The sequence below is a fragment of the Podarcis bocagei genome, assembly GCF_964188305.1.
Source record: "Podarcis bocagei genome assembly, chromosome: 4".
In the NCBI taxonomy this organism is placed as follows: Eukaryota; Metazoa; Chordata; class Lepidosauria; order Squamata; family Lacertidae; genus Podarcis; species Podarcis bocagei.
Window position 1 is genome coordinate 24297909 of NC_138128.1, and position 26197 is coordinate 24324105.

At 44.0% G+C, this 26197-nt stretch overlaps 1 long non-coding RNA gene across 1 annotated transcript in view; it reads left to right on the top strand.

The window, feature by feature from the left end:
- The first annotated feature begins 557 nt into the window (after positions 1-557).
- The window catches only part of LOC308585238, a 382477-nt gene continuing 356837 nt past the window's right edge, over positions 558-26197 (top strand). Inside the window, exons 1-2 of the long non-coding RNA XR_014007185.1 lie at positions 558-654; positions 4025-4129. This is a non-coding gene — a long non-coding RNA (uncharacterized lncRNA). The remainder of the gene's footprint in view (positions 655-4024; positions 4130-26197) is intronic.

A 26197-nucleotide genomic window follows, 5' to 3' on the forward strand; every position in this document is an offset into this window, starting at 1 on the left:
TTGTATAATACGTAATAGGATTAACGGGGAAGATCTGGGTTAAATATCATAAGCTAAGCTTTAGGTTAAGTAGCAAAATGTAATTGGAAAACAATAGGAAATAATAGGGCATGAAACTTAGCAGAGGAGATTCTTGCATCACAAGCATAAAGGTGTGTGTGTGTGTGTGTGTGTGTGTGTGTGTGTGTGTGTGTGTGTATTGAGGGCTCACATAAACATCTGTCCAAAAGGGACCCAAACACCAATGGCTGCAGAGGCACAGAAAAGCACAGCATTGTCAAATTGTTTATAGCAAGAAGTTCCTTGTCCCACTACAGGTGTTAATGCAATCATCTCAGCAATATTGGGTATTCTCCTCCTCCTTTTTCTTCTTTCTCCCCCTTTTCTCCTTTTTCTTTGTTGCTTTACTCATCAAAATGACTCAAAGCAACTTACAAACACATGCCTGTTTACAGACTTGTATCAAGATAATATCACTCTGAAATTTAGCCATTCTGCACAGATGATTCATTTCATTTGAGTATAATGTTCTTTCCTAGAAAATTGGATCACCTCTGCATCTCCAATAGCAATCAGTTTCTCTTGGCTTACAACGTGTAGGTCTCTTGTTTCTTGTATAATCAGAGAGTTATCACCATCCCACTACTGGAAAAGGTAAAAATTATTTTCATTTATCATCTATTTTAGCTCTACTTCTCACTGGCTGTAATTTTTGCATCTTACTGCCATTCAACGCCCACCAATAATTTTCTCCTTTATATACCCACCAACTAAGATTTTACTTCATGCTCCTGACAAAGAGGACTTAAGTCTATGAAAGCTTCATGTAGGCAGGCTGATGATCAGCCAATCATTTTAATCATTTTATACTGCTTTTATGGTGTTTTATATTTTCTTGTTATTGCTGGTGTACACAACCATGTTATGTTGTAAGGCTATAAGGTAAAAAAAGTAAGGTAAAGGACCCCTGGATGGTTAAGTCCAGTCACAGGCGACTATGGGGTTGTGGCACTCATCTTGCTTCAGGTCGAGGGAGGCGACGTTTGTCCACAGACAGCTTTCCGGGTCATGTGCCCAGCATGACTAAACTGCTTCTGGTGCAACGGGACACCATGATGGAAATGAGAAGGCACAGAAACACTGTTTACCTTCCCACCACAGCGGTACCTATTTATATACTTGCTCTGGTGTGCTTTCGAACCACTAGGAGCTGGGACAAAGCAACGGGAGCTCACCCCGTCACGGGAATTCGAACCACCAACCTTCTGATTGGCAAGCCCAAGAGGCTTAGTGGTTTAGACCACAGCGCCACCTGCGTCGCCTTGTAAGGATATACCCACAGAGACACACAGACACAGCAGGAAAATAGTTTTTTAATCAAATAAAATCTTGTTAATCAATCAGTCAATCATTTTATTCGTTAACACCTTTCTAAAGTTAAAACCATAGAAAATACTCAGTTTTTCTGAAACTTCAAAGCAAGAGGCAGGGAGGCACTTTTAAAAGCTAGGGAAAAATAAAGAGAAAATGAACAGGAGGGAGGGAATGCTGATGTGATGGGGGAGCCTTTGGTGTCATTAGCCCAATTCTGTGGAATGCTCTGCCAACAGAGATTTAGCAGCCTCCTTCTGTGTCAACTTTTAAATGAAAACTTCCATTCTGCCACACCTGTGCAAGCAGTTAAGAATATATCCTTCCACAATGGTTAATTGTTGTCTGTTTTTAACTTTTTTAAATGGTTTTTATTAAATGGTTTAATGCTTTTATTGCTGTGAACCACTTTGGTGTGTGTGTGTGTGTGTGTGTTTATTTATGAATAAATAAAATTTCAGGAGGCATCTGGGGCGGCATAAAATAAAGATGGAGCCTTTGTGTGGATTCTGGGCCACAGGTTCATCTGCATCCCAACAAATTCTATCGGGAAACATCAATTAACTCATGGAGAATATTATTCCACCATGTGCCTGATCTAGGAATCAGGATGGGGGAGAAACTGCATTAAGTTCACATTTGAAGGCAAACCTTCCCAATTTGTGTCATATTAGGAGAAACTGCTTTGCAAAAAAAATGTGCATATTAGAGGAAATTGCAACCAGATGTATATATTCAGAGAGATTTCTCACTTAAATTTTGATAAATTTTCAGGAGGACTTTCAGATATATATCAGGAACTGATGTGGATACGTGGAGAACTAAATTTTAAGACTGGGAAAACGAGAAGCTGAAATTGACAGGTTGTGCATCCCTAAAAAACAAATGGACAGTCTGGAGCTATAAGTACATTAAGTCTAAGATCTCAGTCAATACAAATATTGTGATATATAGTCCTGTTCTGTTGGATTCACTGCCATCCTGAGTCATGCACGGAACCAGAGAGTGGAGACTTAAAGGGAGGAGAGGATCAACTATATTCCCTTTTACACACCTGGAGTGGTTATTTTGGTGCCTGATGTACATTTTGGTGCCTGATGTTCATTAGAAATCGAGGAGGTTGGTTCGCAGCAGCTGTGTCTCCCGGTCTAAGGGAAGAGGAAGATGCAGTGACAATACAGTGGTACCTCTGGATGTGAATGGGATCCGTTCCGGAGCCCCGTTCGCATCCTGAGTAGAGGGTAACCCGCAACTGCGCGTCTGTGACTGCGCAGGTCGCGATTCATCACTTCCGCGCATGCGCGTGATGTCATTTTCAGCGTCTAAGCATGCGTGAGCGGCAAAACCCGGAAGTAACATTCTCCGTTACTTCCTGGTCGCCGCGGAGCACAATGCGGAAATACTTAACCTGAAGCTACTTCAACCCGAGGTATGACTGTAATGCGGTGTAAACACACTGGCTGTACTGGTCCCATGGGTTTCCATGAGGCATGGTCCAAGTCCAGTCTGAGGTCGAGGGTGCAGTATTGAGGACATCCGTCAAAGCTGAAACTGGGTCCAAGGCAGGGAGTCGGGCGAGGTCAGGAGATCCGGCAGGGCAGGGTGCAGGCAGGAACTGGCTACCAGCAACACTGCTTCCGCAACTTGGGACTGGGGCTGGCTGGCTTTTATCTGCCCCGAGGCATAGAGCAGCCTGGTCCACAGGTGACTCACCTCTCCTGGCCTGGAGGGGAGCACTCCTCCTGTGGGAACTTAGTTCCCTCCGCCTCTCTGCCCTGAGCCTCTGCAGCTCAGGAGAGGCTGGAGGGTTACTGGACCCAAAGGCAACCTCAGCTTCCTCTGACGGGGCTGAGAGTGGAGCACCTGCAGGCAATGGGTCCTCCATCACCTCAGGAGCCAGAGCAGACTCAGCTGGTGTCTGCATCTGAGGATCCAGCACAGGTGAGGACCCTTCAGGCTCAAGGTTCAGCCTCAGGTTCAGCCTCCGAGTCTGAATCCAAGGCCATCACACTGGCAGAGCCAATATGGTGCTATGGCCCCAACCTCACTACCACCTCAGTACAGAGGCGGAGCTAGCTGCTCCAGCACCCGGAGTGGCACACATGCTGGGAGTGGAGCGAGTGTCCCAGGGGGCACTGCCCGCAGTGAGCGTCCCAGGGGTGTGGCGCGGCAATGTCACCCCCCTCAGGGATGACACCTGAGTCGAACCACACCCCTTGCACCCCCCTTCCTCTGCCAGTGCTTCAGTAAGTCACAGCAACAGTGGCCAGAGGTTAGGTGAGTAGCCCTCCCCCCACCAACCATTCCTGCTAAAAAAAGTCCCCAAGAGCATATGAGAAAACTTGGAGAAAGAAGAAAACACATCAGATGGAGTTGTGGTGAAGAACGTCTAAGCTTCCCTATTTGAACTATGTCAACAGATGGTTGTAATCCATGTTCCCAGAGGGCTGGGTGGGTGGAAATATAGCAAAACGTATCGCAATCGCAACCCGTTACACCACATCCAAAGTCGACTTCATTCCAAGGCAGGTTTTACAACAGAGATGGCTTGATATATATTCCTGCCTTGATTGCGTGGCAGATCATTTACAAGGGGCCCTGCTTTTCGCTGTATATGCCATATCTCATTTTGCGACTGCTGCATGTTTTCTAGCTGCCTTCTGCGATGATACAAGAAGTTCTCTGCAAAAAGTCAGTACAAGGGGGTGACATCTGGAAGCATCGCTCATCTCTGCAAAAGTTCCTGCCGTTCCCTCCGGTGAGATGCACGTGCCAATTTTTATGTACACAAATGTTAAACTTTCCGATTGCCTAACGTTTAAGCCAAGTTTTAAAATAGCTAAGCAGAAAATAGAAAGCGGTTGCACACAGCTTCTGGCCAGGAGAAATCTTATTTTAGGTTGCAGCTGAGCCCCCCCCCAAATGAAGATTGCTTGTAATGTATGTGCAGGTAGAGAAAGAGAGAGCTGTCCTTACTTCCATGTGTTCGTGCCGATTTTAGAAAGCACACATACAAGCAGGAACGACTTACTCGTCTCGTGTGACAGGAGAGCCTTAATAGATCCAGAAGGACTTGTGAAGGCCTGTTCTGCCACCTGTGCTCATTCTGTTTGTGTATAAATAAAGTCAAAAACGGCATAATGCTTCTAAAGAAGCATCCAGGGGCCTCTTTATAAAACAAAAGAAGCCTGGGAAAGGGCTGCAATCCCTGGAACTTCTCACCACTCATGAGTGGAGAAGTGGAGTGAGTGTCTACACTGTCAGAGTCAGCATGCCTCTGAATATCTGTTTCTGGGAATCACAGATGGGCAGACTCTTGTTATGCTCGTGTTATGCGTCCTGGGACCCACGAACCTACGAGACCACCTCTCCTGGTATGCCCCGCAGAGGACCTTAAGATCCACAAATGACAACATTTTGGAGGTCCTAGGTCACAAGGTGGTTAGATTGGACTCAACTAGGGCCAGGGCCTTTTCGGTACTGGCCCCAACTCGGTGGAACGCTCTGTCACAAGAGACTAGGGCCCTGCGGGACCTGACATCTTTCCGCAAGGCCTGCAAGACTGAGCTGTTCCGCCTGGCCTTTGGTTTGGACTCAGTCTGACCCTTATGTTGCCCTCCCCTTATGGGCTTGATCTAAGGGCTACTTTTAAAATGAGGCTGCATTTTAAATTGCATTTTAGCCTCTATTTTAAATTGGTCCCCCCATTATGTTTTTACTGTAATTTTTACTGGTGTTAGCCGCCCGGAGCCCGGCTCTGTTGTTGTTGTTGTTGTTGTTGTTGTTGTTGTTGTTGTTGTTGTTGTTGTTATGTCCTTGCAGGCTTCCAACAGGCATGTGGTTGGCTACGTTGAGATCAGGATGCTAGACTAGATGGGCCATTGGGCTGGTCCAGCAGACTCTTCTTACGTTCCTGTGTGCATGTGCAGTTGAGTGAGGTGGAAAGGAAGATGAGTCTGCTGGATCAACCCCGCAACCCATCTAGTTTAGCATCCCGGCTCTCACAGCGGCTGACTAGTAGCAGGATGAGCGCAACAGCCCTGCCTCTCTGATGGTGGAGATGGAACCTAGCTATTGTGGCCATGGATAGACTTGCCCTCCCTTAATTATTGTTATAATGGTGGTGGGGTTTTAACTTGGGTGGGTATGGGTGCTATTTTATTTGGAGTGTGGGGTTGTTTAAAATTGTTAAATGTTATAGGTTAATGTGGATTTTTGTATTTGCTTGGGAGCTTTGGTTGGGCAATGTATTGTTTATGAGTGTCTATACATTAGTGTCGCTGATTGTTTTGATGTTTTTAATGTTTTGATTATTTTTATTATGTATTTTATGCTTCATATGTTGCAACCTTGTGTTGTGAACTGCCCTGAGACCTATAGGCATAGGATGGTATACAAATTTTAATAAAATCATCATCATCATCATCATCATCATCATCAAATTCTCTTTTAAAGCCATCAGGAGGGTCCTAAGGCAGAATCGCCTTTCTTGCAATCTGAATCCAGATGGGCAGGGTATAAATAACAAATTATTATTATTATTATTATTATTATTATTATTATTATTATTATTATTGGTTTAAGTCCTACCCTTTGTAGCAGCAGAAATCAAGCTTGCTCCCTCTTCCACGTGACAGCCCTTAGGCGATCTGAAGATGATTTGAAGAATTAGAATATTAAGAGGATCTACTGACAGTATATTCTGTGATTCTCCAAGTGAATGACAACTTAAACATAGCAGGATAAACTAATGAGTAAATTAAGATTTTGTTATTTTATTTGGGTAACACCAGAAGTGACATTTTGAAGGCATTTAAATGGCAGCAACAGTGTGTTCTGACTATAGAGCCCATTTACTAAACCAAGAATGGCACCTCTTGGCAATCCGCAATGGCACCCCAAACAATAATCACACAATTAGAAGCTGATGAAGAAATCAAACTGTTAAGTGACAGTGCTTTTAAATGGGGGGGGGGGGGCAGCTACTTTTGACTGTATCACAGATTTCAACCCACTTGTTCTACTCAGAAATGCAGCTAATAAGAAAACTAGTTTGTGAAATGAAACACAGCTATCCTTCAAAATCCACACTTTTCCGAATTTTCTGGTGCAGTTCTCCAACCAAATAATATGTAAAACATGCATATATTGGGGGAAATGTGCAGAAAAATGTATATTGTTGCATGCCATCCCAAACTCAGAGCAATGAGATGTTCCAGGGGACCTCATACAGCCTAACCCATGGGTAGGCAAACTAAGGCCCAGGGGCTGGATCCGGCCCAATCGCCTTCTAAATCCGGCCTGCGGATGGGAATCAGCGTGTTTTTACATGAGTAGAATGTGTCCTTTTATTTAAAATGCATCTCTGAGTTATTTGTGGGGCCTGCCTGGTGTTTTTACATGAGCAGAACATGTGCTTTTATTTAAAATGCATCTCTGGGTTATTTGTGGAGCATAGGAATTAGTTCATTTCCCCCCCTTCAAAATATAGTCTGGCCCCCCACAAGGTCTGAGGGGTAGTGAACCGGTCCCCTGCTGAAAAAGTTTGCTGATCCCTGGCCTAACTTCCCCACAAAACTCACAACAATTTATAAGGGAAAATAATAGTGGAATCGCCATCCTGATATGATGGTATCTACAGAAGGCCCTCAACTGTAGAGCACAGCAATCAGTCGGATATATAAGGGGTGAGATTATCTTTCAAGTATCCTAGTGCCAAGCTGTTTGGGGCTTTATACGCCAAAATCAGCACCTTGAACTTGACCCAGTATTTCACTCTCAAAGTCTTATGCGACCAAGTACTTCAGGCTTTTGGATTGCGCCCATCTGCATTCCCTCTCCAAAGCCTAACCTTGGGCTAACAAAGCTACAATATTTCCCTTTCAAGAACTTGCAGTGTTCAAACAAAAATTATAAGTGGCTCTCAGCGATGGAACTATGCAGAGGGAAAGGAATAAGAGGGAAAGTTAAGAGCGGAATGCATGGCATCTCAAATAGATGCATCTGTCACCTGACGCTTGCCCAGAGTGACTGACATGAGGCTCGCCTCAAGGGTCAGCAGGGCATGGCCAGGCCTCTGGTGATAGTCCACATTCCAGCAGGGGGCCCAGCGAAAAGAGACTCCTGGACCTCCTTCTTCTCTTCACGATTACAACTTGCCTGCTTGCTCACCAGTCTCTCTCCGGCCTTGACAACTATGGGGTTCAGAAGGAGCAACAGTGTGGGTGCAAATTAGGCAGCTGTACAAAGATAAAAATTACATTAGTTCCTCTACCTCCTTTTGCCTCTGGCCCTTGGAATGATATCCAGAAGGAAGCATAGTGGGCTGAAAAAGGTTTCCTGCTTCTGCTCTACTAGCAGATCTCCGAATCACCATCATCCTTGCAAGGTACATTGCTCTGATGGTGTTATTATTGGGGTACAATTTGTGTGTGTCCAAAGGAGTCACAGTGATTTTTCTAAGAACTGTATAGGAGCAGAAACCTACTTCCTGGCACTAGTCACCAGGCCTATGTTTTAGGTAGATTTTTACATACTTTAGCTGGATTTTTTTTACATATTATAGATATCTTAAAATGTGGTTGTTGGTTGTCCTGTCATGTCCTGTGTCTGTGTAATATTCCTTCCCCTCAGTCACACTTGCCAAAGAACATGCCACCAACTGAGGCAAAGAAATGTGTTTTGTCGCTTTTAAAGGCTACAAAAGTTGATGCGTTTGAGTAAAACTATTGCATGAAGATGTATTATCTCAGCGGAGCAGAAGGCCGCCTTCTAGTCAGCTTTCCAGGCAGCAAATTGCATGCAATAAATTTTACATGGCAGTGTACTGTACTCCATAATGGAATAAAATAAAAAATACAATCGCTTTCACTATATATGTCAATTTGTTTCATTTTATAACAGAGTTTAGCTTCATTTTATGCACATGAGTTAGCTTATATGAGAGGAAAAAGGGTTCCATTTTTCATGCTGTGGCTCTCTGCTTAACCATTACAGTTGTTTAAAAGGAGAGGTGTGTCTGCAGCACTGTTTAGTTTATCATCAAAATCCTGAGTGGATATATCCAGTAATGAACTATCAAGTGATGCACATGCACACATATGAGCCAGACCATGCTCTAATGCAGGGATGGTCAACTTTTCTACAACCAGTAACCCATCCCTCACCATGAATCTTGAAGCTGTCCTCTTTCCTGAAGGGCAGCCAGAAGTCTGACCCAAATCCCACAGACCATCTCCCCATCCAAGAGATCAGAGTCCATAAAATACATTCCACCCTGCTAGAAACACCCCCAGGCTCTGGATACTGCAGGGTAATGCAGACTTCTACAGCTAGGTCTGTAGCTGACTGGAAGTCTGGCCACAGCTTTGAATCAATGACACATCGCTAGTGAAAGCCGCACTTTTAGAATAGAATAGAATAGAATAGATTCTTTATTGTCATTACACAAGTGCAACATTGTACAAAGTGCAACGAAATTGGATGCCATCCCTTAAAACATCAAAAGCAAAACAACAACAACAACCAAACAAACCACATTCCAGCCACACCCACACCACACCCATCAAACTCCCAGGTCACACTATCGAGTTACAGCATTCAAAAAGGCCACAGCTCTTGGGTAGAAACTGTTTTTCAGTCTATTTGTCTTTGACTTGATGTTTCTATATCTCCTGCCAGAAGGCAGTAGTGCAAACAGACCGTGTCCCGGGTGAGATGAATCCTGCAGGATGTTATTTGCTTTCCTAAGACAACGGGAACCGTACAGTTCTTCCAAAGATGGGAGAGGATGACCAATAATCCTTTGGGCTGTGGTTATGACCTTCTGGAGCACCTTCCTCTCCCTAGCTGTACAGCTGGAGAACCAAGCACAAATACAGTATGTAAGAATGCTCTCTATGGAGCCTCGGGAGCACACCAGCAGTCTCTCACTCAGATTGTTCTTCTTTAAAAGTCTGAGGAAATAAATTCTCTGCTGGGCCTTCTTCACCAGAGCAGTGGTATGTGCGCTCCAAGTCATGCCCTGATCGATAGCTACTCCCAAAAACCTGAATTCCGCCACCCTCTCCACCCGTTCCCCGTTGATATACAAGGGCTGAATGTCCGCCTTTTTTTCCCTGTAATCCACCACCAATTCCTTGGTCTTAGCCGTATTAAGAGCCAGATTGTTCTCTCCACACCAAACACAGAGCCGCTCCACCTCGTCCCGATAGGCGGACTCATCCCCTCCTGAAATGAGCCCTACCACCGTAGTGTCATCAGCAAACTTGATGATTTTGTTGCTGGAATAGATGGCTGTACAGTCATACGTATAGAGAGTGTAGAGCAGGGGACTCAACACACAACCCTGTGGTGAGCCGGTGTTAAGGCTAAGGGCTGTGGACATGTGTGACCCTACTCTAACCCTCTGAGAACGCTCTGACAAAAAATCCAAAACCCAGAGACAGGTGGAGTTGGAGAGTCCAATCGCCTCTAGCTTGGACACCAGTCTATGGGGGAGGATAGTGTTAAAAGCAGAGCTAAAATCCACAAACAGCAGCCTCACATAACTCCCCGGCTGCTCCAGATGGGACAGAGCAGCATGGAGAGTGGTATTGATGGCGTCTTCTGTGGATCTATTTGCTCTGTATGCAAACTGGTAGTTGTCAAAAGTTGATGGAAGACAGGAAATAATGTGACGGCGCACCAGTTTCTCAAAACACATCATGATGATTGGAGTCAGTGCAACTGGTCTATAGTCATTCAAACTACTGATTGTGGATTTTTTAGGCAGAGGGACAATAGTTGACGACTTCAGGCAGGGTGGGACAATAGACTGGTGTAAGGACTTATTGAAGATCTTAGTAAAGACCCTCGCCAGCTGATCCGCACAGCCCTTCAACACCTTTCCAGTGATGCCATCAGGTCCAGCCGCCTTCCTCGGATTCGCCATCCTCAAAACCTGTCTCACCTCATGTTCCTCTACCGTGAATGAGGGGCCCCTATGGGCTGGTGGCTGTAATACCGGCGTCTCAGGTGGCTCCTTCTCGAAGCGAGCAAAGAAGAGGTTAAGCTCCTCCGCCAGCAAGGGGTCGCCGTCGACAGCACCAAGGTTAGGTTTGTAGTTGGTAATATGCTGAATCCCCTGCCACATCTGTCTTGTGTTGTTGCTCCTTAAATTATCCTCAATCCTCAGCCTATAATCCAATTTTGCCCGTCGAATACCCCTCCTCAAGTTTGCTCTTGCTACACTGTAAAGCTGCACCTCGCCTGACCTGAAAGCCCTGTTCCTTTCCCGCAACAGGCACTGGACCTCTCTATTCATCCAGGGTTTCTGATTGGGGTAAAACCGGATGGATTTGTTTACAGTGACAGTGTCTGTGCAGTGATTGATATAGCACAGAACTGCCGCCGTGTGCTCCTCCAGGTCTGAACTATCGAAAATATCCCAATTGGTTCTCTCAAAACAGTCCTGCAGCTGGTGAATAGCACCTTCAGGCCAGATTTTAACAGATTTTAATATTGTGGGAGCCCGTTTCCTGACTGGGATATATGCTGGTACCAGGAACAGAGACATATGGTCGGACTGGCCCAAGTGTGGCAGCTGTAAAGCCCTATAGCCGTGATTTACATTCGAATAAACTTTATCCAGTGTCTTGTCCCCTCTTGTGGGACATTTCACATGCTGATAGAGCATTGGGAGCACTGTTTTAAGTTCAACATGGTTGAAGTCTCCCGCAATGATGTGCACAGCTTCAGGATACTTGTCTTGCTGGCTGCTGATAAGGTCCTGCAAGCATACCAAAGCCAAGTTGGCATTGGCATCTGGTGGCACGTACACACCAGTTAACATAACAGCTGTGAACTCCCTAGGGAGATAGGCTGGTCTACATTTAACAGCCACATATTCCAAATCCGGTGAACAGTGACTGCCCACAGTCTTCGAATTATTGGACCAGCATTTGTTCACATATACACACAGCCCCCCTCCTTTGGTTTTTCCGAAGTCCATGCCTCGGTCATGACGATGTACCGCACAGCCTTCCAACTGAATAGCTGTGTCTGGTATGGACGGTTGAAGCCATGTCTCAATGACAAATAAAACGCAGCAATCTTTTACAAGGCTGTTCTTTGCTGCCTGCAGCCTCAATTCATCCATCTTGTTGGTAAGAGATCTCACATTAGCAAGAAATATGCTAGGGAGCGGTGGTTTAGATGGACTCCTCTGCAATCTTACCAGGACGCCAGCCCGACAACCTCGCTTTTGCCTCCTGTCTCTACGCCGCCTTCGCCTCCTCCCTGGAGGCATAGTAATCCATGGAGAGCCCGGTGGCCTGGCTACTCCCACAAAAGTCTGGCAGCCAGCTGTGTGCCCAGGGATGGCATGAGCCTCCAGGGTGAAAGCCCAAAATTTGAGAGCATGTCCTTCTTGGATTAGAATTTCAGCAGAGATGCCACTATCCCTGGAGATGACTTATAATATACATACATTTACTGACTCACACTTACATGCATGAAAGGGTTAACCGGAGCCCTGAGTGCAAGTAACCAGTGAGTAACCAGCAGCCTCTGCTTCCTGGAACAAGCAAGGAGCTGCGCCATGACTCCCAACTGAAAGAGAAACCAAATGAACTGAATCTCCTGAAAAGGATATTTTTACAACCTGCATCTTTGCGCATTTTTGTAAGGAAACCAAGTTCATTTCTTTTAAAGTGGTTTGGATCCATTTTTCTTTGTTTTACTGCTACCATATGGAGACTTCTTTGCTGTAACTTCAGAAACTCTGTGAGTAAAATCTTATTTGCAAAGCTAAATGTCTGTGATTTATTCTAGCCTAAGTATTTCTGAGGAGAACGTTTGATTAAAGGTGGATGAGGGCAGATGTATATTTAACCAAGTTTAAATGTGCTTGGAGCAATTACCATTGTGTTAAGAAATCACAATGGTAGAGTAAGAATCTCTCCAACAGCTTAGTAAGAGCTTCTCCTGCAGTTTGGTGCCTGTGATGTGACCAGCATGGTAGTGAATGTTGATTGCATATAGCAAGTCAAGACCTAGTTGCTTTATCAGTTGATTAACTGATAAAGAGACCAGCTAAGCCTGTTTCATTCCCAAGAAGGACTGAGGCTAAATGGTCAAAATGATACGGCTATATGAACACAGTCCCTATCAAAGCATCTACATGCAGTTTTCAAAGAACAAGCTCTGCTATTTGAACTAGTAACATTCACAATACAGAGATAAGATCATAACTTCCCCACTAAGCAAACCTATGACAATTTGAGACATTTGCCAACCCAAGTATTCATACGAAGATTGTCTTTGGAAGTCAATAACTCCGTGTTTCATCTCTTTGTGCTTTAATGGACATATTTCACTCCACCATGAAAACATATGCACAATATATGCCACAAAAATTGATGGAAATGACAAACAGGTGAGCTGCCTAATGGGCTAAGGAGACAAATGTGTCAATCTGACATGCAATGAATAAACATGTGCCAAAGTCAAGACAGAGCCACACTTTATGGCAATACTCAGTGCTATTATTTACACATTTTGTGGTTGGGACACTATCTTAGGGAAACACTAACACAGTGTTTTAAAATTAGTCTTCTGTAAAGCTACAGTGGTGTAGAGTAAAGATTTAGCTCTCAAAAACCAGCACAAGGCAACAATGAAAGAGAGTTGTCAAAAGAAATTCACCGCAAAAACAGAGAATTGCAAACTGAAACTGACACATTTTCCCCTGAGGATGCAGGAAAGGCCCTGAGTATTTCCTCCCGAAGCAAAATTTTTTCAAGGAAAGAGCAGCAGTGTAGACAACTTGGAGGTTAGAAATAGCAACTTCCAAACTTTATCTGTCAGCCAGTTAAAATAAGTAACATTTGTGGGTTTCAGATAAATCAAATGCACAAATGAGGAAACAATCACTTAAGAGACATGGGGTCTTCTAGTCTTCTGCTATTTTTCAGGTGGGATTCCATCACATCCTGGCAAATTTCGGTTGCACAATTACAGCTGATTGAGAGGTCTTGTGCAACAAACTCCCCCCCCCCCAAATCAGACTCCTTACAATAAGAAAAGTGACACGAAAATGCACTGGAAAGTGTGGTTGGTTTGTTTTTCCATGATAGAGGATTCTGCGATATGGTCCAGGACACACATAGTTTGAGGTGATCACTGGCTGGCCATGCACAGTGGCGATCAGTATCACCCAATGTAGCACACACCATGTGTTTTCATTTTTCAGGAAATCATGGAGCTGGTGGAAGGCCTTGTTTGCCATCGAGCACAACCTCCCGCTTGGTGCAGGAAATTCGCAGCTACAACATATCTAGCTGGTGGCTGTTTAGTCTTTGTTTGACACCTTTTGATGTCATAAGATCGTAAGAAGAGCCTACTAGATCATGTCAATGACCAATCTAGTCCAGAATCATGTTCTTACAGTGGACAACTAGATGCCCATCGGAAATCCACAGAGCAGAACCTAAGCACAATAGCTCTCTCCCAACTTGTGATTCCCAGCAACTAGTTTTCAGAAGGATATTGCTGCTGACAGGAAAGGTAGAATAGACATCATGAATAGTAACCATTGATAACCTTATCCTCCAGAAATTTGTCATATCCTCTTTTGAAGCTATCCAAGTTGCTGGCTATTACTACATCTTGCGGAAGCAAATTCTGTAGTTTAGGCACTGTAGATACCTCTATCATGTCTTCTCCTACTCACCTTTTTTCTAAACCTGGGTTTCCCAAATTTGGGTCTCCAGCTGTTTTGGACTACAGTTCCCATCATCCCTGACCACTGGTCCTGCTAGCTAGGGATGATGGGAGTTGTAGTCCAAAAAAAACCATTGAAGACCCAAGTTTGGGAAACCCTGCTTTAAACTTTAAAGCTCCAATTGTTGTAACCTTTTCCTGTTAGAGGAGTTTCTCCACCCCCTTGATCATTTTGGAGATTCTAACCACCAGGTGATTTATAAACATCTCAGTCCGCATAATGCCCCTTTCTTCAAGGACTCCCTGATATTGCCCTGAAAATGGACCCCCAAACTGAAATCTCAGGGTGAAGCCTAAGACTTGGCAATGCAGATCATGAGTCCTTGGTTATGTGGCTGGAACATGAACCTTGTTGCTATGCTTTTATTCTATCAAAACAGTGACATCACCACATTTTAAATAGGCTGACAACTCAGGCAGCTTGGCAGCAGTCTGTGAATGAGCCTCATCATCAAAGGGGGTTCCGAACATCCTATTGAGGAAGGAAGTTTGGCTTTAACTGGGAAGCAGTGACAATACCTACTGGTTTTCCTCACACACCGTGCCAGAAAGAAAGCAAGAGCACAACCCTGTTGTTCCTTGTGTGCATATTAAGAGTTTAAATATTCTGCACAGTATTGGTTGATTTTGATAGCCTTTGCTTCTGAGTACACTTACTTGAGAATCATGTGCTTTTGATTTGCAAACTGTTGGTTTGCAATAACCCTGTAATGACCTTTCTGTCACTCATCTCTCCCTTTCACAGGATTTCCTTTAATTTCTGCAGGATGTTCAGTGCTAATGGAGGAAGATTGCCACATTTCCCTCTGACTACACAACACCACAAGCAACTTAAAATAGTGCTGAGGCTTCCGTGGTATGGCTTTCAAATGTTGTAGGTGGCATTTTTTCATGAGCCGCATGTATTTCAGTTACTCAGATATCCCTCCCTCCTATTTCAAAAGAAAATAAAAGCATCAAAGTATACTCTCTTCATAATACTCAAGAACGTCATCTAATGACAGTTCTTTTATGTATGACTCTCTTTTTATATTTATTTTTAAAAGAAAATGTACCACTTTGTTCTTATCATTGTTGTTTGAGGCTTGCTGTTGTTTTTCTTTGAAGTTGCGGCTCTAAAATACTTAATAAAAAGATAATGCAATATCATCACTAGTCATGAGATAGGAATGCAAGAAGGCAGCGATCTCCATTGTGATCTGTATTTGTCACAATCAGAGGTGTTTCCATTCTACTGCAGTTCAGCTTTTGTCAAAAATAAAGTTATTCTTCTTGTTGTTCACTATTGTTGAATTCAACATAATTAATTACACACTTAATGATGTCATTAATGATGTAATTCCATATAATTCATTTAAATGCAAAAACTGGAAGGGGTTTTGACATTAGTTACTTATCATTTGTGGACTAAAAAACAACAATAGAAAATACCGATTGCCTGATTTCTATTCCTTTCCATAGAACACACGAACTGCAGCAATTTTCACTCCTCTGTCTGCTTAGAGTAGAATTCTCTGCCATCTCTTAGGAATAAAGTAGTTGCTTTGGAAGACAATAATCAGGCATCAGAACTACAACATGACCCGTCCAACAAAGTTGGTGTTGAAGAATCATTCGACACTGGTGATCTTTGCTTTTTCCAGTACATTGACATTAGTTCACCTTTCTTCCCAAGTGATATGTAACGTTTTTTGGAGACCCCATTGATGGAATCTTTTGAGGAGCTGGAGATGATGTTTATAAGTGGTCCATGTTTCACAAGCCTACAGTAAAGTTGGGAGTACAATGGTTTTGTAAACGAAGCATTTTGTTTCCCTGCACGATTTATCACGTTACTACCGTATTTTTCGCTCTATAAGACGCATCCGACCATAAGACACACCTAGTTTTTAGAGGAGGAAAACAAGGAAAAAAATATTCTGAATCAAATGTTGTACTAAACTATTTAATAAGCATATTAAATAATAAGCATATTAATAAAGAACCTGGGGACAGGTTGAGAAAGGCTCAATTACGGTATGTGAGGTGGGGCTTACCTGCCCCCCCAAGATTTTATTCAAGTTGGAAGAGGGAGGAAGGGAGGGAAGGAAGGCAGGAAGAGAGAGGGAGAGCTCACATTTGTGCGTTCCTGTGGTGGGCAGCTGCTTTGCCTCGCCTCCAAGGTGATGCCAGAACCGGAGCAAAAAGAGGAGGAGATGCTGGGACAGGAGCCGTGTAAGCAGCTCTCCCATCAGCTGGGAGGAGGGGCAGAAGGGGCTGCCATCCGTCCCTCCTTCCAGCACATTGTAAAGCAAGCAGAGCAAACCCCTTGAAATCAATGGACTTAAACGAGAAGAGGACCTCTCAAAGCAACCTGGCATCTGCCAGAGATTGAATTTGGGACCTTCTGCGTGCCAGGCAGCTTTCCCTACCACTGATGCCAAATCTAAACCTGGAAGAGAAGTGAGGAAGACATCTTAGGATGGAAACAGCTGAATCCACTGCTGGCAGTGCATCTTTAAATATTGACTAGCTCCCCCCCCCCCCAAGTACTAATTTAAAAGGAGGTCATTTAAATTTTTTATGCAGGTGACATTTAACACCTGCAACGTTGAAGCTGTTGTATGCTCCTTCCTTTTATTCAAATTTATCTCAGATCTACTTCACCAAGCTCAGTGTAGCAAGTATGGCATACCCAGGTGGTGCCCATTTCAGGGGCTGGCCACGCACACACATCTGCTTAAGCTATATAGAAGCACGTCAGGTGTCTCCAGGCACACTAGAAGATGCAGGAACCTGAGTTATAGCATGCAAATTTTACCCACACTTGCTGGATTTGTCTGAGGCAGGCAGGTAAGCTGACCCACAGGTCTTCATTTGATCAGAAGGAATTTGTCTAGGACTGTAGGGTATTGCATGCTCAGAACAACAAGGTAGCAGAAATGCCTTAAGGAAGGTCATACAAATTTGTAATAGGTCGTGTATTACTGTAATTTGGCTGTTTGATCTCTGGCAGCTCTGAAAAGACAATCTGTCAGTGGGACAGGATTGCCGTTAAATAAAATGATGACGATTTAGTTTTTTTAAATCTTGTTTATATGTTAGGTCTAAATTAGATGTGACATTAAATGTGCGACTGAATCAACATGTCTTTTTTCTAAATTGCAGCTGTCAAGGGAGGGCAATCGAGATCAGGACAATGGTGGTTAGCCACAGTCTCTGTGAAAAACATCTCACTTTGGGGGAAAAATCATCTCACTTTGGGAAAGGAGAGTCTGTTGCTACTAATGGCAACTCACCTCTTACACTACTAGTTTGAGGAACTCTGATTTTCATCAGGACTTTGGTAAAGCGGGGATTAAACTCTCCCCTTTTCATGCAATGGTCCCTTATTGCTATCACTATTTAGAAGAATGAAGAACAGAGACATTGGGTGAGAACCAGCTGAGGCCTACCCACAGAAGATCCATTGATGCCAATGGGCTTAAGTAATTATTTTGGTGGGTCTGTCATTAGTGCTCAGAGGGGCAAGACAGCAGTGCTTACCATACCTGCCACCACCAATGTTGCTGGGAGGAAGAGCGGAAGATGCAAGATGGCAGTGAGGTCAGTGCAGTGCAAATGCACCTGTTTAACCCATTGAGTGTTCCCTCCAGTGTGTTTGCACTGTGTCAGGCTTGCTCCGCCTACCTTTCTGCCATGCTGCCAGTGACAACTACTGCAGCCTACTTGGAGTGCAACTAACATTGCATGTTGTTGTTAGTCGTTTAGTTGTGTCCGACTCTTCGTGACCCCATGGACCACAGCATGCCAGGCACTCCTGTCTTCCACTGCCTCCCACTGTTTGGTCAAACTCATGTTGGTAGCTTTGAGAACACTGTCCAACCATCTCATCCTCTGTCATCCTCTTCTCCTTGTGCCCTCCATCTTTCCCAACATCAGGGTCTTTTCCAGGGAGTCTTGACTTCTCTTCTCATGAGGGGGCCAAAGTATTGGAGCCTCAGCTTCATGATCTGTCCTTCCAGTGAGCACCCAGGGCTGATTTCCTTAAGGATGGATAGGTTTGATCTTCTTGCAGTCCATGGCACTCTCAAGAGTCTTCTCCAGCACCATTAAAAGCAACCAAGCATTCAGCAACACATCTGATTTCCCCTCTCATATGACTCCTTCTGTAAAAGCCTACACATTTGCTAGGTCTAACAGAGACATGTTTTCTTGTGTCCTGCCAGTGTTGAAAGTGTGCTTGCTTGAAACAAGAAACGGTTTTTGACGGTGGCTGTATTCAGATGATCACATAGCTTGCCTTTGTGAGGTTTGCTTGGTTTGGACGTTTTCCACTGAGGTGGTGAAAACGTTCCTATTCTGGTCAAGCTGAGTTGTAGATTCTATGGTGGCTGAATCGTGGCACCCATGGCAGGGAATTAAGATTACTCCATTAATGAGTGAAAGCCCAAGATGGGAAATAGAAAAGCAGATGAGGAGATTTTTTATTTTATTTTTTGCCAACCATTTTAAGTGAGTTTGCACAATTTTCTGACCGCCTGTCTTCTGCAGACCTCAAAGGGGGAAGTGAATGAGTGGTGTGGATTTGTTCCAAAACACTTCTTTTAGGCAACAGGTCTGACTAAAAAGATTTCAGTCAAGTTATACAACATATTGATACTGGAATTATAGAGGTGGAATGTAAATTACCACTTTTCCAATCACCAGTGGCAAGTAGGATCGCATTCACAAGACCAGGGAGGGAAACTTTGCACTGGAAAATACTTTTTTCCCAGGCCATGAAGAAAAAGAAGAAGATGATGACGAGGAGGAGGAGCATACACAAGCAGACTGGCTAGTATTTTCTCTCTTTAGCTAGTAGCTTCAGTGTGCTAAGTTTGAAGTCTGGTTTATTTAAAATTTCAATTCATAGGATGCTAATGTTTACAGCACAGCCAATTCAATCAGGGAGGTGAGAATCCCCATGAAATAATTTTATGACTTACATCAGCAGGGTGTTGTGGGTTTTTTTTAAAAAGTATTCTGACAACTTAGTTGCTGATCTATGAAGGCAGCATAATTCCACAGGGAGAAGCAATATTAGCTCTGCATCACGCTCACTGTGCTAACATCTTGGTCTGCAAGCAGTAGGGGGTGGGAGGGGTTGCGGAACACACAGTTATACTACCGAGACACACAGCAAGCTGATGCGCTGTTGAGATTAGGTGCCATTTTAATATATTCTGCTTTCCATACGTGGCATTATCACACTGAGCCTTCAGTCAATCAAGCTGTAACTAGCACCAACCACGGCGTGAGATTTCACCCTTTTGTGAGTACTGAAAATATTGCTGCTTAGAAAGCGTCGGAGTCAAAACAACTTGCACAGCTGGAATTTCTGCCACAATTGCGACGGACAGCTGGGTCCCGGCAGCGGCTGTCGATGTGACTAGGGCATGTGTATCGAGGCTTCATGTTATTTGTATACAAAACAAGAGTTCGCTTCTCTGCTGGCCTCCCCTCCGCTATGAGACAGACACCAACTGTGAATGCGGGGAGTGCCGATCTCTCAGCCGTTGTGGCTACTTTTCAAAAAGGTAAATGTTCCACATGTCCGTTTCCCCCCAGCAGAGACGTCGTGGCGGGGAATGCTTTTATCTGCCAAGCTTCTGCACACCATGGAGGTGTTGATACACACGCTAGTCAAACTGTACATTAAAAACAACAACAACAACCCGTTTTCAAAGGGTTCAGATGTGGCCTTCCAAATGTGGCTTTCAGGACTCTCCCCAAGCCATACTCCCTTCCTGGCCTTGCTCCTTGTACTCCTTAAGTGGTTTTGCCTGGCTAGAATGTGCCCTTGGACTGTAATCATTTATCTCGCTTGTTTGAATGGGGGCTGTAGAGATAGGCGTAACAGCATAGCAGCCTCTGACTTCAGCATGGGAGGAATGTAGCCTATTGTACAAAGGACAGAGTCACATCAATTGCTCTGCCCAATTTTGCTTCTGACCGGTCACAGAATTCCACCCGGTAGGTGCATGAAATAAGCAGAACTCTACAAAATTCTATGTTGCCCTTTGCACGTAGTTAACTTCGAACAGCAACCAGAGATACTGAGCACAAACATAGTTCCTTAAACACTAGTGTTTGATGGGCACGTACTTTTGTATGTATCCAGTGCTTTTTTCTGGGGGGGCGCAGGGGTACGCATACCCCTAAACATTTTGTGGATCTTTGTACTTTTGTCCATTTACTGTATGTAATTTTCCCAATTTGAACTATAAAATGGTGATTTTCTTGAGTCAAATGAGAGTACCCCTAAACATTTTTTTAAGGAAAAAAGCACTGTATACAGTGTATGCAGCCATCCAACTAATATAGGTTAGACCTATATTAGTCTATATAGTTGTATGCTCAGTGGTCCATGGATTGGCATGGATACAGGTGCTGAAAACCTGGTAGCTGCTGGCAACATTGATCATCTGCTGGTGGTAGTATAAGGGGAGAAGAGGCCTGAATTCAGCCCTCACGCTGACCAAAGATGGGAGAATAGACGTGGGATTTCAGGAAATCATTACAGCTTGCTCACATAGTCCAAAATAAAAGTTACAAGAATGAAAGTTTAAAGTTGCTCTCACACTTCATGCCACGGTTGTTGTTTATCTTGTTGCTTCCATGTCTTGGCCATTTCTTGACCTGAGTCACTGCTTTGTGAGATTGTTTGTGCATTTGGGGGGTGGAGGTAAAATGGAATTCAGAGTAAAATGGGCAAATTGTCCGTTCATTCTGGAACTAGCTGGTGAGTACAAACCCTCGATTATTTTCCAAAAGGAAGCTGAGCACATCCTGTGTGGCGACTTCTTATCCCATGACTGACTCGGCTACGGAGGGCATAGGGAGAGGGGAGTCTTTTTCTTCCTACATGCACTCAGGGTTATGATAAACTGCAGGGATCAGCATGCTGACCGGGTGACACAGTATAGCAGAGGTAGCCAACATATTACAGGGAGGTTTTTAATCTTCAGTGTTTTACTGTGGTTTTATAATTTGTTGGAAGCTGCCCAGAGCGGCTGGGGCCATCAGCCCTTGCCGGTATGGCCAAAGGTCAGGTGTTATGGGAGTTGCAGTCCAACAATAGCTGTGAGCCACATTAACTACCTATAGACACTCTGTATTCTCAGTGTCTATACTCTGGAACTCCCTGCCTCATGTTATTCATTCTACTGCTTCAGCAAGTCTACCCAGACATGTAATTTTATAATACCCATTTGTTTCTAAAACTGTTGGTTTTATCTATATTCAAATTGTTTTATTATGTCTTTCCGTTTTTAAAGCTTATTGGTTTTATATTATTAGGAATATTTCATATTGCGTTATGTAACACAGCTTCTTTATTTTAAATTAAGCGGTATAGAAATCTTGCGCAATAAAATAAAATAAATATAGAAGCCACCGGCCTGCCACTTCTCACAACCGTACAGTTTTCTTTGCCCTCACAAGCGAATGAAAACACCCATCCACATACACAACAAGCATAATCTGCCCTGAGACCTCTGGGTATAGGGCGATATATAAATTAAATAAATAAATGAATAATAAATAAATAAACAGTCAAGCTGTAAGTGCTTTAGCAACAATTACTTTAAGCTTAGCTTTCGGAGCACTTGGTAATGTTGCTACAAAAGGTTTAATTTTGCTTCATACAGACATAGAGAGTACATTTTGTTCTGGGTAATTTATATATCAGCTTGAGCTGATCAGAGTTAAGGTGAAGTCTTTGCCTCTCGACGGTGGCCTGTCAGAAGTTTTAATTACAACAAATGCTTCAGGGGTACTCCTGTAATTCTAATGGACTGGAACAGTCCACAGGCAAGGCATGTCAGGTCAAGAGGGAGAATGAAGTGTTGTAAAACATTGATGAAGAAGTAGATATGTGAAAGAATAAAGGATTCTGACAAGAAGGGGGGGATAAATGCTGTATTGTGCTGCAGCGGAGTAAACTAAACTCCCAGTATTGTTCTGGGCATGGTTTTTGCTGTTTTTACAGTCGCTCCTGCGCTGGTCTGATAATATGCTTGCATGTTTCACTCAGTTAAAAGACAGGATAGGCCAGATTCTGTCCGGGGGTGTTTTTTATGTCTCATACTCCCGATGCTTGTGGTGTGAGAGTTTGCCACCAAGCATACTTTGGCAGAGACATCACCTTGCCAACAAAGGTCCGTATAGTTAAAGCCATGGTTTTCCCAGTAGTGATGCATGGAAGTGAGAGCTGGACCATAAGGAAGGCTGATCGCCGAAGAATTGATGCTTTTGAATTCTGGTGCTGGAGAAGACTCTTGTGAGTCCCATGGACTGCAAGAAGATCAAACAGATCCATTCTGAAGGAAATCAGCCCTGAGTGCTCACTGGAAGGACAGATCCTGAAGCTGAGGCTCCAATACTTTGGCCACCTCATGAGAAGAGAAGACTCCCTGGAAAAGACCCTGATGTCGGGAAAGATGGAAGGCAAAAGGAGAAGGGGGCGACAGAGGACGAGATGGTTGAACAGTGTTCTCGAAGCTACAAACATGAGTTTGACCAAACTGCGGAAGGCAGTGGAAGTCAGGAGTGCCTGGCGTGCTCTGGTCCATGGGGTCACGAAGAGTCGGACACGACTAAACGACTAAACAACAACAACATACTTTGGCATGATCATTGCATGTGCACATACAAGGTCACGGGGAATGTGCAACAGCAAGGATCATTCAGTTTGCAGCTCAAGGGTTAATTTTCTTAATGTCAAAGTCAACTAGCCAATTGGTGCTGGGGGTGGAGGTGCTGCTTACCAATCAGGCAGAGCAGCCTTCTTTCCCTTGAGGCAGCAGTTGAGCTACTTGGCTAGATCAAGGTGGTCCAATGCACAGCCTAAGAACCGTTTGCAGCCCTTGATGAGCCCTTGGGTGGCCCTCAGCAACATTTGAACCTTCACAGTCCAGTCCCCATGCTGCCTTCCCAAAGTCAAGTAATTAATGAAGCCTTGACAGCCATTCAAAACAAATACAATCCCCCCGAATACATCCTGGACCTGACCAACCACTGCCTAACCAACACGTACTTCATCCACAATGGACAAAGATACAAACAGATAGAAGGAGCACCTATGGGATCACCCCTCTCACCGGTCATCGCAAATCTGTACATGGAACACTTTGAAACCAATGCTTTAGACAAGTCAGAACACAAACCCAAACTTTGGCTCAGATATGTTGACGACACCTTTGTAATTTGGCCACACGGGAAGGAAAAACTAGATAGCTTCCTCACACATCTCAACAGCCTACACCCCAAAATACAATTCACTATGGAAATAGAAGCCAACAACCAACTTCCCTTCCTTGACGTCCTAATCTACAAAAAACCTGATGGCTCCCTAGGACACACTATCTACCGGAAAAAAACACACACCAACCGCTACTTACATGCACAATCACACCACCACCCTGCACAAATAAACTCCGTAGCCAAGACTCTCATCTCCAGAACCAAACGCCTGGCTGACAAAGACCACTTGACAACTGAGTTACAGAATCTCTCAAATGTGTTAATCGCCAACGGATACCAGCAAAACAGGGTTACGAAGCTAATCCAAAAAGAAACACCCCCAAAAAACCAAGACACAGAAGAAAACAATGGCATGGCCCTCCTTCCTTATATCAAGGGCACTACAGATAAAATCAGCAAAATCCTCCATAAACACAATATCAAAACAGCCTTTTGCACCAACCAAAAAATAGCCAATATCCTCAGAAACCCCAAAGATAAAATCCAGTTAGAAAACCAAGGGGTCTATGAAATACCCTGCAAAGTCTGCCCAGCCACGTACATTGGACAAACAAACAGACGAATAAATGCACGTATCGCAGAACACAAGAATGCCGTCAAAAAAGAAGAAAAAACTTCCTCTCTTTACCAACACATGAAAGAAACAGGACACGAAATTAATTTTGCAGATTCCAAATTGCTCTTTAACATGGAACATCACCACAAGAGAATAATCATGGAAGCCATCGAGATAGAGAAACACCCTCACAACATGAACAAGCGTGACGACACGTCCCGCCTGCCAGACATCTGGAAATTAGCCCTCCCCACAAAAACCGACACCAGAACCAGAGGCACACAGAACGCCATCTCCAATCAACCACACCAGACCCAAACCCAGACCCTCTCCACAGATAAATTACAGACACCATCCAGTAGCCAAACCATAGTGGCACCTCCGGATGCTGCACCCCCCTGCAATCCCTACACAGATCTGGCTGGCACAGGGCACAAAACCACAGCTCGCCCCTATACACGAAGCCAAGCCAGAGCACAACTAAGTGCAGTACAGCCATCTTCTCAGAAAAACTCTTCACAAGCTCAAGAGGTCAAGACACAAAAGCTTTAGCAACTAATCCACACCTAATCACCCTCCTAAGTGGTACTCAAAATATCACTCAAGAAATCACTCAAGATATCCCTCAAGTAATTAATGAACAAAAGAAGAAAAGGCACCTAACCTGGGAACTTCCTCTCTGCCCAGAACGTTGGAGGCTATACACCACACCCCCTCAACAGTATTTATAGGAACTCAAACACTGAGATCCTGCTCTGTTCCAGTAACAAGAAGCCGAAAGCACCAGCCTGAAGATGATGAGTGAGACCTCGTCGAAACGTCGCCTAGACACCCCAACTCTTACACGGGAAGACACCCGAAGATACCAAAACCTGCATATATATATATATATATATATATATATATATATATATATATATATATAGTACCGCCTAGGGTTGCCATATGTTCGGACTTAATCGGTGAAATTAGCATCCCAGGGGGAATTTCGACAAAAATGGCAAAACGTCCGGGGGGGGTTTACCAACAGAACCAGGAAGTGTGTGTTTGAGTATCACTCTTTACCTTTTGGGGGGCAAATAATTCCCCCCAAAAAGCTCAACAGCTTTTGTGTCCGGATTTTTACTTCTTGAAACATGGCAGCCCTAGTACCACCTTATCATATAGTTGTCATGTCTTTTATTCCCCTACCTGAAATCTGAGAAAATGTGCCAACTTAGCCATTATGGCAGAGTCCCATATTTTACCCACTCAGATTTTATAGTTGCTGAATTATATTAGGGTACAGTACAACAATTTCTGTACACAACCACACAAATTGTACACACTTTGATGTAGCGTGTGAACACTTAGAGGGCTTGTTGCTGTGTTGTTGTTTTTTACAATCAGGCGGTGTATAAATTTTATGAAAAACTCCTAGTTTTTGCGACCATTTTATGGTTTAATGCATAGAGGTCTGCCCCGGCCATATCATGCATTCATTTTAAATGGGCTACTGATGTGCAAAGGTGAATAAGCAGTGCAACAGTTCCTGATTAAAATCAGCTGCCAGGGAAGGCAATAGTGAGCGTCATTCCCGCAAATTATAATGGAGCGGCTGCATATGTAATCCAATTTGCTCATTTTTGTCAAGCGATACTTGCAGGCGAAGTAAGAAGCCAAGATTATGTCGCACAAACAATCGGCTTCAAATATAATGGGCAGATTTACAGAACTGGACGCAGTACAATGCCACGTAATTAGATGGGATACGACGTGAAGGCCCTATTTGCATATGAAATAATTTGAAAAGGGAATGGAAATGATCCAGGGAGGGCTAGCAAACAAATAGTGCAGAGTGTTCAGGAGGCAGCTGGGAAGGCAACATTTTATAGCTGTGAGTAGCTGCAGGCATTTTCTGAAGCATCTGAACACTCCCAAAGGCAAGGAAATGCAAAGCCAAGCAGTTCCTGTCCTCAGGATCCAGAACAATAGCCTAAACTTTGTGCTGTGACATGTGGTAGGTAAAACAACAACAAGCCAGAACTCTGGGACTCATAGATCACTGATAGAGCACATGTCTCGCATGCCAAAGATCACATATTTAGTCCCCCACGTCAACAGCTCAAGGATACCAGAGAAGAGCATATACCCTTGATCAGGCATGTCCAACAGGTAGATCACTGTGGTAGATCACTGGTAGATCACTGGCTTCCCCCAAAGAAGCTGAACAACTGTGGCTCC